This window comes from Primulina huaijiensis, chromosome 15, assembly GCF_012295235.1.
Source record: "Primulina huaijiensis isolate GDHJ02 chromosome 15, ASM1229523v2, whole genome shotgun sequence".
NCBI classification, from domain to species: Eukaryota; Viridiplantae; Streptophyta; class Magnoliopsida; order Lamiales; family Gesneriaceae; genus Primulina; species Primulina huaijiensis.
This window is the reverse complement of record NC_133320.1, coordinates 14,606,362-14,619,022: the sequence shown is the minus strand read 5'-3', so window position 1 is coordinate 14,619,022 and position 12,661 is coordinate 14,606,362. Positions and strand designations below refer to the sequence as shown.

At 36.5% G+C, this 12,661-nt stretch overlaps 1 long non-coding RNA gene across 1 annotated transcript in view; it reads right to left on the bottom strand.

Moving 5' to 3' along the window:
* Window positions 1–12,392, bottom strand: part of LOC140960401 (uncharacterized) — a 31,549-nt gene extending 19,157 nt beyond the window's left edge. The window contains exons 1-2 of the long non-coding RNA XR_012172163.1: window positions 12,236–12,392; window positions 11,038–11,130 (exon numbers count right to left, since the gene is read on the bottom strand). This is a non-coding gene — a long non-coding RNA (uncharacterized lncRNA). The remainder of the gene's footprint in view (window positions 1–11,037; window positions 11,131–12,235) is intronic.
* Window positions 12,393–12,661: the final 269 nt, after the last annotated feature.

The following is a 12,661-nucleotide window of genomic DNA, read 5'->3' as shown; positions in this document are numbered from 1 at the left end:
AGCCCATGCATCGCAACACACCCCAATTCTTTCGATCTTGCCATACCTAGCAAAACAAAGACACCACCTCTTGATCTCTCCTCCTACAGCAACACCGAACCATTTTCACTCCAAGAATCCATCGTGACACCACCATCAGACCCTGAACAGCCCCAAGCCACAGCCCCTTGCACCTCAATTCAGAAAAACTTGAGTAGCAAAGCATGGAATGCTAAAATACATGCAAAAACCGTAAACCAACCAGGCTCATGCTTGGATCGAGACTTTCATCCACAAATAAACAACTAACAGCATGCATACCGCGTATGTGATGCAAAAACCAAAGTACAATGCGTGCCTTGATGTTAGATGAACGAAAGCGAGACGAAGGAGACACCGGGAGGATTTTCTCTTGAAGAAAATGAAGTGGCCGATGGAACTTTTAGCTGGAAGTGATGAAACCAAGGGAAAAAGGTTGAGGTTAAGGTAGAGGGTGTCGGCTGGTACACTAATTAGGTTTAGGTTAAGAGTAGTTTAGGTGATAATTATATAATAAACTATATGATAATGGGCCCTAACTTGATAATTAAAGGTTTAAAAAGGTATTTAAGCCCAATAAGCTTAAAAATATGCCCATTAAATCCAAACACACTCTCAAAAAATATTTTGTGTTGGAAAGTATTTGAAAATATTAGCCGAACTTTCAAAAAGTCTCCCGAATCGATAAAATTTACGTACCGTTAAAAATAAAATCATGTGGATAAAAATACCCAATAAAATTCTATTTTTGAAAAATACCCTTAAAAACACCTTATATTAATTAATAAAAATTAATCATGTATTAAAATAACTTTCCTGAAAATTCTCCTGTCTCTGTTTTTCGTTCGAACGTGAAATGCATCTAGAAACCCTAATGCATGAACTTTTAAAATTTCATGAAATAAACCTATCATGCATGAATTTATGCATAACATGCATAAAAATACTTAAAAACATAATTTAAAATAACATCCTAGATTGCATGCATTCAGGTTACGTAAATTAAATTCCTGGACCTTACACTTTGACACGTTATGTTTAAGCTCATGTTTTTAAGATCATGAAAGGTATTTTAATTACAATAATTTTCACTGTTGCATGTTATGTATATGTACTTGCTATCACAGTTCAGGTGTGTTGAGTCTTTAGACTCACTAGGTGTGAATGATGCAGGTGAGCATGATGATGTAGAGACTGGAGGCGCTGAAGACTGAGTAGGCGGAGCTGGGTAACACCCGAGGACTATACATTTTCGACATTACATGTTTATGAGTAAGGAGAAAAGCATTGTTATTTTTATACATTTTCATCTTTTACTATGTTGATGATTTAGCAGAATTTTGGATGTTACTTATGAGTTCCTTAAAACCATGGTCTAGGACTTTGATGCGATTAAAATTATTTAACTGCAGTATTTTCACTTAGTAGTTGAATGGTATTTTTTTTTGAATGGTTGTGGTTGAGAAATTTTCAAAAATAGTTTGAAAAAAAAAATATTTCTAGTTGTATTTTAGCACTAGACGTTACACTTATTGATGGAGCACCATATCGAATAAAGAAGCCACGAGATGAGTGGACCTCAGAAGATAAGAGAAAGGCTAACTTGGACAATGTTGTCAAGGACATCTTGTATAAAACTCTGGACAAAAACACATTTAGCAAAATCAAAATGTGTAAATCAGCTAAGGAAATCTGGGAAAAGCTATTCAGCTATGCGAAGGAAATTAGCAGACACAAAAAAACAAGCTGTCAGTTGCTGTTAAAAAATTTGATAACATCAAGATGAAAGTCGGAGAATCTATGAGTGATTTTGATGAAAGAGTCAGCTACATAGTGAATGAACCGAATGCACTTGGAAGAGTGTACTCAAATAAAGAGATTACCCTGAAAGTAATGTGTGGCCTTCACAAGGAATGAAATGTTAAAACCATGGCCATGAGGGAATCTACAGATTTGAACAAGGTAGAAATACATTACCTATTTGCATATCTAGAAGCCTATGAATTTGAGATGCACACCAGAGAAGGCGAGCCTACAATTCCACCAGTCACAATTGCTCTAAACGCAATAAAACTGGAACCAACAGTTTCAGTTGAGAACCAACAGTTTCAGTTGAAAATTCAGCAGAACAGCTAAGCAATGATGCAATATCATTGTTTGTAAGAAAGTTTGGAAAGTTCATGAGAAAGAATCAAGGTTCCTTTCAAAGAAACAACCATAGAAATGAACCTAAGGAGGAACCTTCTTGCTGGAAACTGAATTTCGGTGGTTTGACAAATTGAGCTTAATCTATCGAACAAATGATCAAGATAACTGAAAGAAACTGATCTAAAAATACGCAAACTATCGGTTGCCTAACTGAAGATTGATACGTCGAAAATCAACGACAACTGAACTTAGCTAACTGAATTTGTAGACGACTGAATAATCAGTTGAGAACTGATCAGTTAAACTACAATCAGTTGAGAGCAATCAGTTTATCCTTCGGATTTATCACAACTGATAAAGCAGCTGAACACGTCATCAGTTAAGGATGTAACTATCATCCAACAAATGGTACAAAAGCAAGACTATAACTTTAAGTGGGAACGCCGCATTTCAGTAATGCAACAGTGTACTACTATCAGAAGAATGTTGACATGGAAATCAACGGATATAAAGTTTCAAATCGTATTCAATGTTACCGTTGAAAGCAAAGACTATAAATATTCGAGGAGTTCAGCCGAGAAAAGAACTTTTTGCGCATATTCATTCTAAGTCAATTTTGAATTCAAGCTTTTAAAGAATAGTTACAAAAAGCTCACCCTTATCTGAAAAATTCATAGCTTTCAAGCTATCTTTCGAGTAGAAGTATTAGCACACATATTTGTTGTATTTGATCTTGTGAGATCAGTTGTGCTAAGAAAGGAATATCAGTTAGTTACTGATAAATTTGTAAAGATACTAAGAGTTTCAGTTTGGCATTGTTAAGTGCAAAACTGATGTGGGTCTGTAAAAGAGTTTGTATTTGATCAAAGTCTTTTAGTGAATATCCTATCTTTCAGATAGAAGGGGTGACGTAGGAGAGTTTGAAATCTCCGAACATCCATAAATCTTGTGTCTCTTTATTTCAGTTATATTCTATCTGTCATTCAGTTTATTTCTGTACTTTCACCAGTTAACTAATTGACATTGACAAAATAAGATTCTCGATATCAGTTTATAACTAAACTGACTCATCAGTCGAAAAACGAGAAAAGTTTTCAAATGTTTATTCAACCCCCTCTTCTAAACACTTCATCACCTCCCCAACCGATCCTATCAAGTGGTATCAGAGCAGTTGAATCTTGTTCTAAAATATTTCTATACACAAACTAATTACCATGTCTTCCTTCAAAAAAATCCTAATGTTTTCCAGAGAAGATTTTGACGACTGGAAAATTAGAATGTAGGCTCATCTAGCTGCACAAGATGATGACATGTGGTATGTTGTCACTGACGGACCCATGAGAATACTAAAAATAAACACTGTTGTTGCTATAACTGAGGGTGCTCCACAACGTATTGAAAAACCTAGAGATGAGTGGACAGCTGAAGATAAAAGAAAAGCCAAATTGGACAACGTGGCTAAAGATATCTTGTACAAAACACTGGATAAAGTTACTTTCAGCAAAATAAAGATGTGCAAGACTGCCAAAGAAATCTGGGAGAAGTTAATCCAGCTCTGCGAAGGCAATGAGCAAACCAAATAAAATAAACTCTCAGTTGCTGTTCAAAAATTCGATAACATCAAGATGAAGACTGAAGAGTCTATGCACGAATATGATGAAAGAATCAGCGACATTATAAACGAACTGAATCACTTGAAAAGGTGTATTCCAACAAAGAAATCGGGCTGAAGGTTGTCAGAGGTCTTCCCAAGGAGTGAGATGTCAAGAAAATGGCAATAAGAGAATCAAAGGATCTCAACAAGGTCGAGCTAGATGATCTATTTGCTGACCTGAAGGCCTATGAGTTTGAGTTGCAAACCAGAGAAGGATAACCTTCTACACTAGTAGCTACTACAGCTCTTAGTGCTGTCAAACTGGAACCAACTGGTTCATTTGAGAGAACTGCTGATCAGTTAAGCAATGATGTAATGTCTTTGTTTGTTAAAAAGTTTGGAAGATTCATGAGTAGAAATCAAGGTTTCTTCAAAAGACAATATCAGATAAATAACACCAAAGAATAACCAAATGCTTGCTACAACTGTGGCAAAACTGGACATTTTATTGCTGACTGTACTAAGCCAAAGAAGGACAGTCGATGCTTAGCTGAAAAGGGAAAGAAATCATATGAGCACAAGAGAAGATCTAAGGATGATAAGAAATCATTCAAAAAGAAACATGAAGTGCTTCTAGCTGAGGAAAGAAAGTCCAAATGGGCAGAAATTGATAGTGGTGAATTAGAATCTGAGAGCTTGAGCAGCTCCAACGACGATGAGGAAGTCAAGTGTCTGATGGCTGACGACACAGAGCTAGAATCAACCAATGAGCAGGTATTTGACTTTAGCTCAACCGACTTTACACGTGATGAAATTATTTTTACAGTACATGACATGGTCAACGAGTATCACAAGCTTGCTCTCTCTTTTGAGAAAGCCAAAGCAAAGCAAACTGATCTCAATGACAATAAGACTGAAACCGTGAATCATTTGATCTGTTGAGTCTTAAACGGGAGATTGCTGAGCTGAATGCTGAAAGAAGCAAGAATCAATCTATGATTCAGCAGTTTATTCTTGAGAATTCAAAGCAAACTGAGCTGATTAAAGCATGGAATAAATCACCAGTTACAGTAACTGAAATGCAAGATATGCAATAATAAGTTACTGATAAAACTGGTTTGGGCTTTAGCAGCCAAGATGAAACTTCCACTAGTGATATTCAGCCAAAACTGAACAAGAACAAAGGGAAATACATTAACTTTGTCAAGTCAGTTATGGTACAAGAACAACCAGAGCCAAGTAAACCAGTTGAACAACGTATTGAAAATAAGAACAAGGCTAAAAGGTATGGAATTGGTTATAGCCCTAAAATTTCAAATGTTTCATGTAGCTTGTCACCTAAAAGGTACAACAATAATTTTTCAAATGGCTATTCCAATTATCATAACTGCAAGCCAGTTCAGAAAAGATATCGACTGAACAACCAGTTGAAAAAGGCTAATGCACATATTGTTTCATCTGCACAAAACACACCAAGCACACACACAAGCTGGGAAAAACCATTTGGAACACAGCAACTGGAAAGTCAGTTAGACTAATCCAAGTCTGGGTTCCTAAAAGACTAATCAGTTCAGGACCAAAATGATATGGTGTTGGAAACTAAATTTCGGTGATTTGACAAACTGAACGTTTATTAGATCGAACTAACTGATCGAGAAGACTTGCGGTAACTGATCAAAATATGTGAACTAACAGTTGCCTTAACTATAGATTAATGCGAAGATAATCAAGGGGAACTGAACCAGCTGGACTGAACTACGCAGACAACTGACTGATCAGTTGCTACAAACAGTTATAAGCTTATCAACTATTGCTTATCAGCCGATCTTTTAACTGAACACGTGAAGAATAAGGACGTTCAACCAACAACAGTACAAAGCAGACTACAACTAATAGTGAGAGTGTAGCATTTCAGAAAAAACTGCAGTGTACGAATGTCAAAGGAATGTTGACGTGGCAAACAACGGATAAAAAAGATTCAAATTGTATTAATTATTACCGTTGGAAGAGAAGACTACAAATAGCAGAGACGAAGCAACAAAACACACATCCGACTTACTTGCAATCCCTCTGCTGAAATTATACTAAGATTCAAAGCTCACACTTATTGTATTTACTGATAGCACTCAGTCTATACTTCGAGCTTTCTAGCACAAACCTTTGATGTTGTAAAACTTGATCTTAAAGAGATCAGTTGTGCTAAATCTTTTTCAAGTCCAGTTGAATACTGAGAATTTCATTTGTAAAATAAGAGTTTTAGTTTGGCAGTGTTAAGTCCAAGACTGAAGTAGGTCTTTGCAATTGTTTGTATCGATCAAAGTCTTTTAGTAAAAATCATATCTTTGTGATAAAAGGGGTGACGATGTAGGAGTGGTTGAAATCTCCGAACATTCATAAAATATTTGTGTTCTTATTTCAGTTTATATTCTATCTTTCAGTCAGTTCATTTCCGCATATTACTTGTTAACTGACTGATATCGACTGACAAGATTCCCGAGTATTAGTTATCACTAAACTGACTGAATATTTGAAAAAGCTATGAAAATCGTTAAGTGTTTATTCAACCCCCACTTCTAAACACTCTTTCACCTGATAACCGATCATATCAAGTGGTATCAGAGCGGTTGAATCTTGTCCTTGAATATTTTTATACACTAAACTGATTACCATGTCTTCATTCAACAAAATTCCTATGTTTTCTATAAAAGACTTCCACGATTGGAAAATCAGAATGCAGGCTCATTTAGTTGTACAAGACGATGACATGTGGTGGTACGTTATCACTGATGGACCCATGAAAATTTTAAAAACTAATACAGCTGTTGCCCTAACTGAAAGGGCACCACAACATATTGAAAAGCCAAGAGAGGAATGGACTACTGAAGACAAGAGAAAAGCCAACTTGGACAATGTGGTTAAAGACATACTGTACAAAATGCTGGATAAAGTCACTTTGAACAAGATAAAGATGTGCAAAACCGCTAAAGAAATATGGGAGAAACTGATCCAGTTATGCGAAGGCAATGAGCAAACCAAGGAGAATAAACTATCAGTTGCTGTTCAAAAATTCGATAATATCAAGATGAAAGTTGGTGAATCCATGCATGAATATGATGAAAGTATCAGTGTTATTGTAAACGAGCTGAATGCACTTGGAAAGGTGTATTCAAACAAAGAGGTGGTATTGAAAGTGGTCAGAGGTCTTCCCAAAGAATGGGATGTCAAGAATATGGCAATGAGAGAATCAAAGGACCTTAACAAGGTCAGACTTCATGATTTGTTTGCTGATCTAAAGGCCTAGGAGTTTGAACTACAAACCAAAGAAGGAGAACCTTCTACACCAGCTACCACAACTGCCTTAACTGCTGTCAAATTGGAACCAACTGGATCAATTGACAAATCTGTTGATCAGCTGAGTAATTACGCAATGTCATTGTTTGACAAAAATTTTGGAAGATTCATGAGAAGAAACCAAGGAAACTTTCAAAGACAATACCAGAGAAGCAACTCAAAGGAAGAACCAAATGCTTGCTACAACTGTGGTAAATCTGGTCATTTATTGCTGACTGTCTTAAGCCAAAAAGGACAGTAGATGTTCAATTGAAAAAGGAAAGAAGCCCTATGAGCACAAAAGAAGAACCAAGGATGATAAGAAATCATTCAGAAAGAAACATGAGGTGCTTCTAGCTGAGGAAAGCAAATCAAAGTGGGCAAAAACTGATAGTGAGGAGTCAGAACCTGAGAGTTTGAGCTGCTCCAGTGATGATGAGGAAGAAGTCAAGTTTAATGGCTGATGACACAAAAATGGAGTCAACCAGTCAACAGGTATTCGATTTTAGCTCAACTGACTTCACACGAGATGAACTTATTTCTACACTTCATGACATGGTTAATGAGTATCACAAGCTTGTCTTACCTTTTGAGAATGCCAGAGCAAAGCAAACTGATCCCAAAGACAACAAAATTGAAACTGATGAATCAGTTGATTTGTTGAGTCTTAAATGGAAGATTGCTGAGCTCAATGCTGAATGAAGCAAGAAACAATCAATGATTCAGCAGTTGATGCTTGAGAATTCAAAGCAAACTGAGCTTATTCAGGCTTGGAACAAATAATCTGTTGCATTAGCTGAAATACAAAATAAACAAAAATCAGTTACTGATAAGACTGGTTTAGGGTTCAGCAACCAAAATGAAACTTTCACTAGTGATAATCAGCCAAAGCTGAACATGAGCAAAGAGAAATATATTCACTTTGTAATATCAGCTGTGGTACAAGAACAACCTGAGCTAAGTAAACCAGTTGTAAAGCCTATTGAAAATCAGAATAAGGCTAAAAGATATGGTATTGGTTATAGCCCAAAAATTTCAACTGACCCACAAAGCCAGTCACCAAAAAGGTTCAGAAATAAATACATGAAGTATTCTAATGGCTACTCCAATTATTATAACAGTAAGCCAGTTCAGAAAATATATCGGCTGAACAACCAGTTGAACAAAGATAAAGTTCATATTGCTTCATCTGCACACAACACACCAAGCACACACAAGCCGAGAAACACCATATGGAACACAGCAACTGGAAAGTCAGTTAGGCTGATCGAAGTCTGGGTTCCTGAAAGACTAATCAGTTTAGGACCAAATAGATTTGGGCACCAAAATTATATATTGTATGTGATTGCAGGTAACATGTACACACAAAGAATCAATCTGGTATTTGGACAGTGAATGCTCGCGTTATATGACAGGGGATACAAATTTGTTATCCCAACTGATCAAATACACTGGTCCAAGTATAAGTTTTGGAGACAACTCCAAAGGTAAAACTGTGGGTAAGGGTAAGCTTATCTATGGTAATTTTACAATCCAAGATGTTTTACTAGTTGAGAATTTGAAGTATAACTTGATTAGTATCAGTCAGTTATGCGACAATAAATTCTCAGTTCAGTTCGACAGACATACTTGTTCAGTTAGAGACTCAAGTGATGAGGTCATACTAATTGGCAATCGTTGTGGAAACGCATACAAAGTCAGTTGGACTGAACAACCTTACGCACCAGTTTTTTTTTTAAAGCTTCCAAATCTTCTAAGAATTGGTTGTGGCATAAGAGGTTGAACAACCTAAACTCTAAATCTATTGCTTATCTGAGTAACCATGATCTTGTAATTGGTTTGCCCAAAATAGATTTTTCAAAAGATAAAATTTGTTCAGCATGTCAGTTTGGTAAGCAAGTAAGATCATCTTTTAAAAACAAGGGTTGTAAATCATCATCCCGATGCTTAGAACTGTTACATATGGATATTTTTGGCCTTATACCAGTCATGAGCTTAGGGAGAATTAGGGGGAATGAAATACAATTTCGTGGATGACTATACAAGATTTACTTTGGTTATTTTTCTCAAATCCAAATAGCAAACTGCTGCATAACCGATTAAGCTTTTCAAAAGACTTTTAAATGAAAAATCAGTTGGAATTGATCGAATAAGGTCTGATCAAGGTACTGAATTTATCAATCAAAATCTTTCACTAATTTTTAAAAAATATTGGGATTAAGCATGAGCTCTCAGCAGCAAGAACTCCTCAGCAAAATGGTGTAGCTGAGAGAAGAAATCGCACCCTTAAAGAAGTTGCTAGAACAATGCTTGTTGATTCCGGTATTTCTCAGAGGTTTTAGGTAGAAGCAGTATTGACTGCATGTTACACTCAGAACAGATCAATGATTAATAAGAAACATTTGAAAACACCATATGAGATTTGGCATGGACGCAAAAGTGTGGTTTCATATTTCAAAATATTTGACTGCAGATGTTTTATTCTTGATAATGGCAAAAATCATTTAAAAGCTTTTGATGCTAAATATGCAGAGAGAATATTTCTTGGTTATTCTTCAGTTAGTAAAGCTTACAGAGTTTTTAACAAATGCACTTGAATGTAGAAGAATATATTCATGTTGTATTTGATGAATCTGTGCTAACTGATAAGCCAACTGATCCAGTTGAGGTAGCTGATCGCCTTACAGATATTAGTTTGGAGGATGATGATGAAGAAGAGAATCACACTAATTGAAACATCCTTCAAACACCAGAACCAGAAGTGCTGGATCAATCAGTTGAACAAGAACTTGTAACTGATAATCAGTTGGTAGAACAAAATGAAAATATTCAGTTGCCAACTGATACAACTCCAACTGAAACTGAAGAAAATATTCAGTTGCCAACTAAAGCAGTTGATGAAATGAACGCAACTAATGCGGAGTACAGATGGAAGAAATCACATCCTCAAGAAATGGTGATAGGTAATCCATCTGATCCGGTAAGAACTTGAAATCAAATGTTTAATTTATTTATTCATTCAGCTTTCGTTTGACAACTGGATCCTAAGAAAACTGATGAAGCTCTTGTTGATCCTAACTGGATAAATGCAATGCAAGAAGAGCTAAATCAGTTTACCCATAACAATGAAGAGTGCATCTCTGAATGGTCAGTTGCATCACCTGTAGAGGCCTCTAAATACGTACTTGAAAATTTGCGGAAAATTTAAAATTTTTCTTTTTAATTAATTAAAATGCATCATTCATAAATAAATAACTGATAAAAGTTTAATCATTCAAAATAGCAGCGGAAGTAAATGTTTGTTTGCAAGATAATAATTTAAAACAATTCAACAACGAAGAAATTTGTTTGAGTCAAAATAGTAAATGCTAAAAACATGAGGTCCTCGGGTTCCACTACTGCCGACTCAAGCTAGCTCACTGGTCCCCGCCCTCGGTCCCTGCATCATCGGTACCTACAACAATCAAGTCTAGTGAGTCTAAAGACTCAGCATGCATATATCGTAAATAATGAGTAAATAAATAATAAAATTGCATGCAAGTGAAAATATCATGTCGTAAGGCATAACGTAAAATATCGTGTCATGATTAATTATAATACGTGCATAACTGAACTGAAAATCATAGTGAAAATGTTTGCTCCTTGGAGCCCTGTAATGAAATAGCATGTAATAATTTTCTGGTGAGATTATGGTCTACGCAAGGGGCCCCTGAACTGAACTGAACTGACCGGTAACTGACGACCGGGTGAAGTAATAATCCCATGATAGTAAAGTGACCACAAACAATATCACATAAATCTCAAAATGAATATTTTGCACGTAATATAATTAAATAACAAAATTGAATATGAACAATTTCGATTTTCTTGCATTAAAATCATGTACTTGCGATATTTAAAAATACCTATACGGCTTGATTGAAGAGTGAAAGAAGATATAAACATGCCTTGGTTTGTTTTGACAGAAAACAAACGAAATAACGACGCGGCGCGGCGGAGACGAAGTGCTCTTCACTTTCTTACTTTTTCTCTCTTAATTCCTTTAAACCAAGCATGCACCATAATTATTATAATAGCGAAAAAAATCGTAAACATGATGCATGAACATTTAAAAATATCATGATTTGTGCTCAGGGCGTTGCCATGACCAAAATCTCACCCCGAGTGCAAAATGACCATTTTGCCTCTGGAAACCCAAAAATTATCGTTTCACACCTGGACCTCTAAAATTGACCCAAAGATTACCAAACTCCTTAAAATGTGCCAAAACATTTTTAAAAGCGTCCCTAGACGTAAACTCGAGCTTATTTCATAACTTAACCGAATTGTTTTAAAATTTGGAACGGAGTCCCGGTTTTAACCCGAATCGACTCAAAACTTAACCAAAACTTTCCCAACTTTTTAGCATGCCTTAAAAACACTATAATGGCCATAAAATATTAATTTTTAGACCCTTAGACCCACGGCTGATGGTTCCAGAAAATGACATAAATTTCGACCCTACCCCATTCTTGTACCCTATTCCCTTTTCTTCTCCAACTCACATTCTAGCTCACCACCGACGGATCAAGCCTCAACTCCACCTTACCTAGGCCACCCTAGGACTCCCGTGAACCTACTGAACCCACGCAAATCATCCCTTGCAAGCCGCAGCCCCTTCAAACCGCTAATCACACCAAAACGTCTCAACTGAGCCAAGCCTCTACCTCCTCGATCCACAGCGCTTGGGACGGTTCCAGCACTATCCGAGCCCTTCCAAGACTTGTATCAGACCCACCAGGGTCTGGACTAAGCCTCAGAGAAGTCCCTGTAGTGCTGGTTGAACCCTGGACGCTGACACACCAAAGAATGAGCCACCCCCGAAGAACCCACCTCACGTCCCTTCACTCGGATGCGCCCAACAAATTTTCTAAATCCCATGACAGCAAATTAACACCACCACCAGCCTCTAGACACTCAAGAACCGCAGCCCCTTGACCAAGAATTCAGAAAAATCGTGAGCAACAATTATAGGATGCAAGAAAGCACATGAAAACCGAAGAACTTTCATACACAAGATTAGATTGAAAATTTTCATGCATGAGCACAACCATCAGCGTATAAAACGTATATGATGCATAAAGAATGATACAAAAAGGAGAATACTTGCGTGCCTTGATGAGAGGAAGAACCAAAACGAAGCAAATGGAGACCCGGGAGAAATTTTCTTTTGCAAGAACAACCATGGCCGAAGCTTTTGCTGTGAAAAGGAGCTGAAAACCGAGAGGATTTATTGGGGAAGGGAGAGGGTGTCGGTTGGTATAGAATAATTGGTGTAGGGTAGGTTTAGGTTTAGTCTAAATGTAGTTTAGGTTAATTAAATTGTGTACTAATGAGCCTCAATTAAAATAAAAAGAGTTTTAAGTCCAATAAGCTTAAAAATAGGCCCATTAAATCCAAACACACTCTCGAAAAATATTTCTTGTTGAAAAGTTTTTGGAATTTTTAGCCGAACACTCAAAAAGTTCCTCGATTCGATAAAATTTGTGCACCGTTAAAAATTAAAATCATACGGGTAAAAATACCCAATAA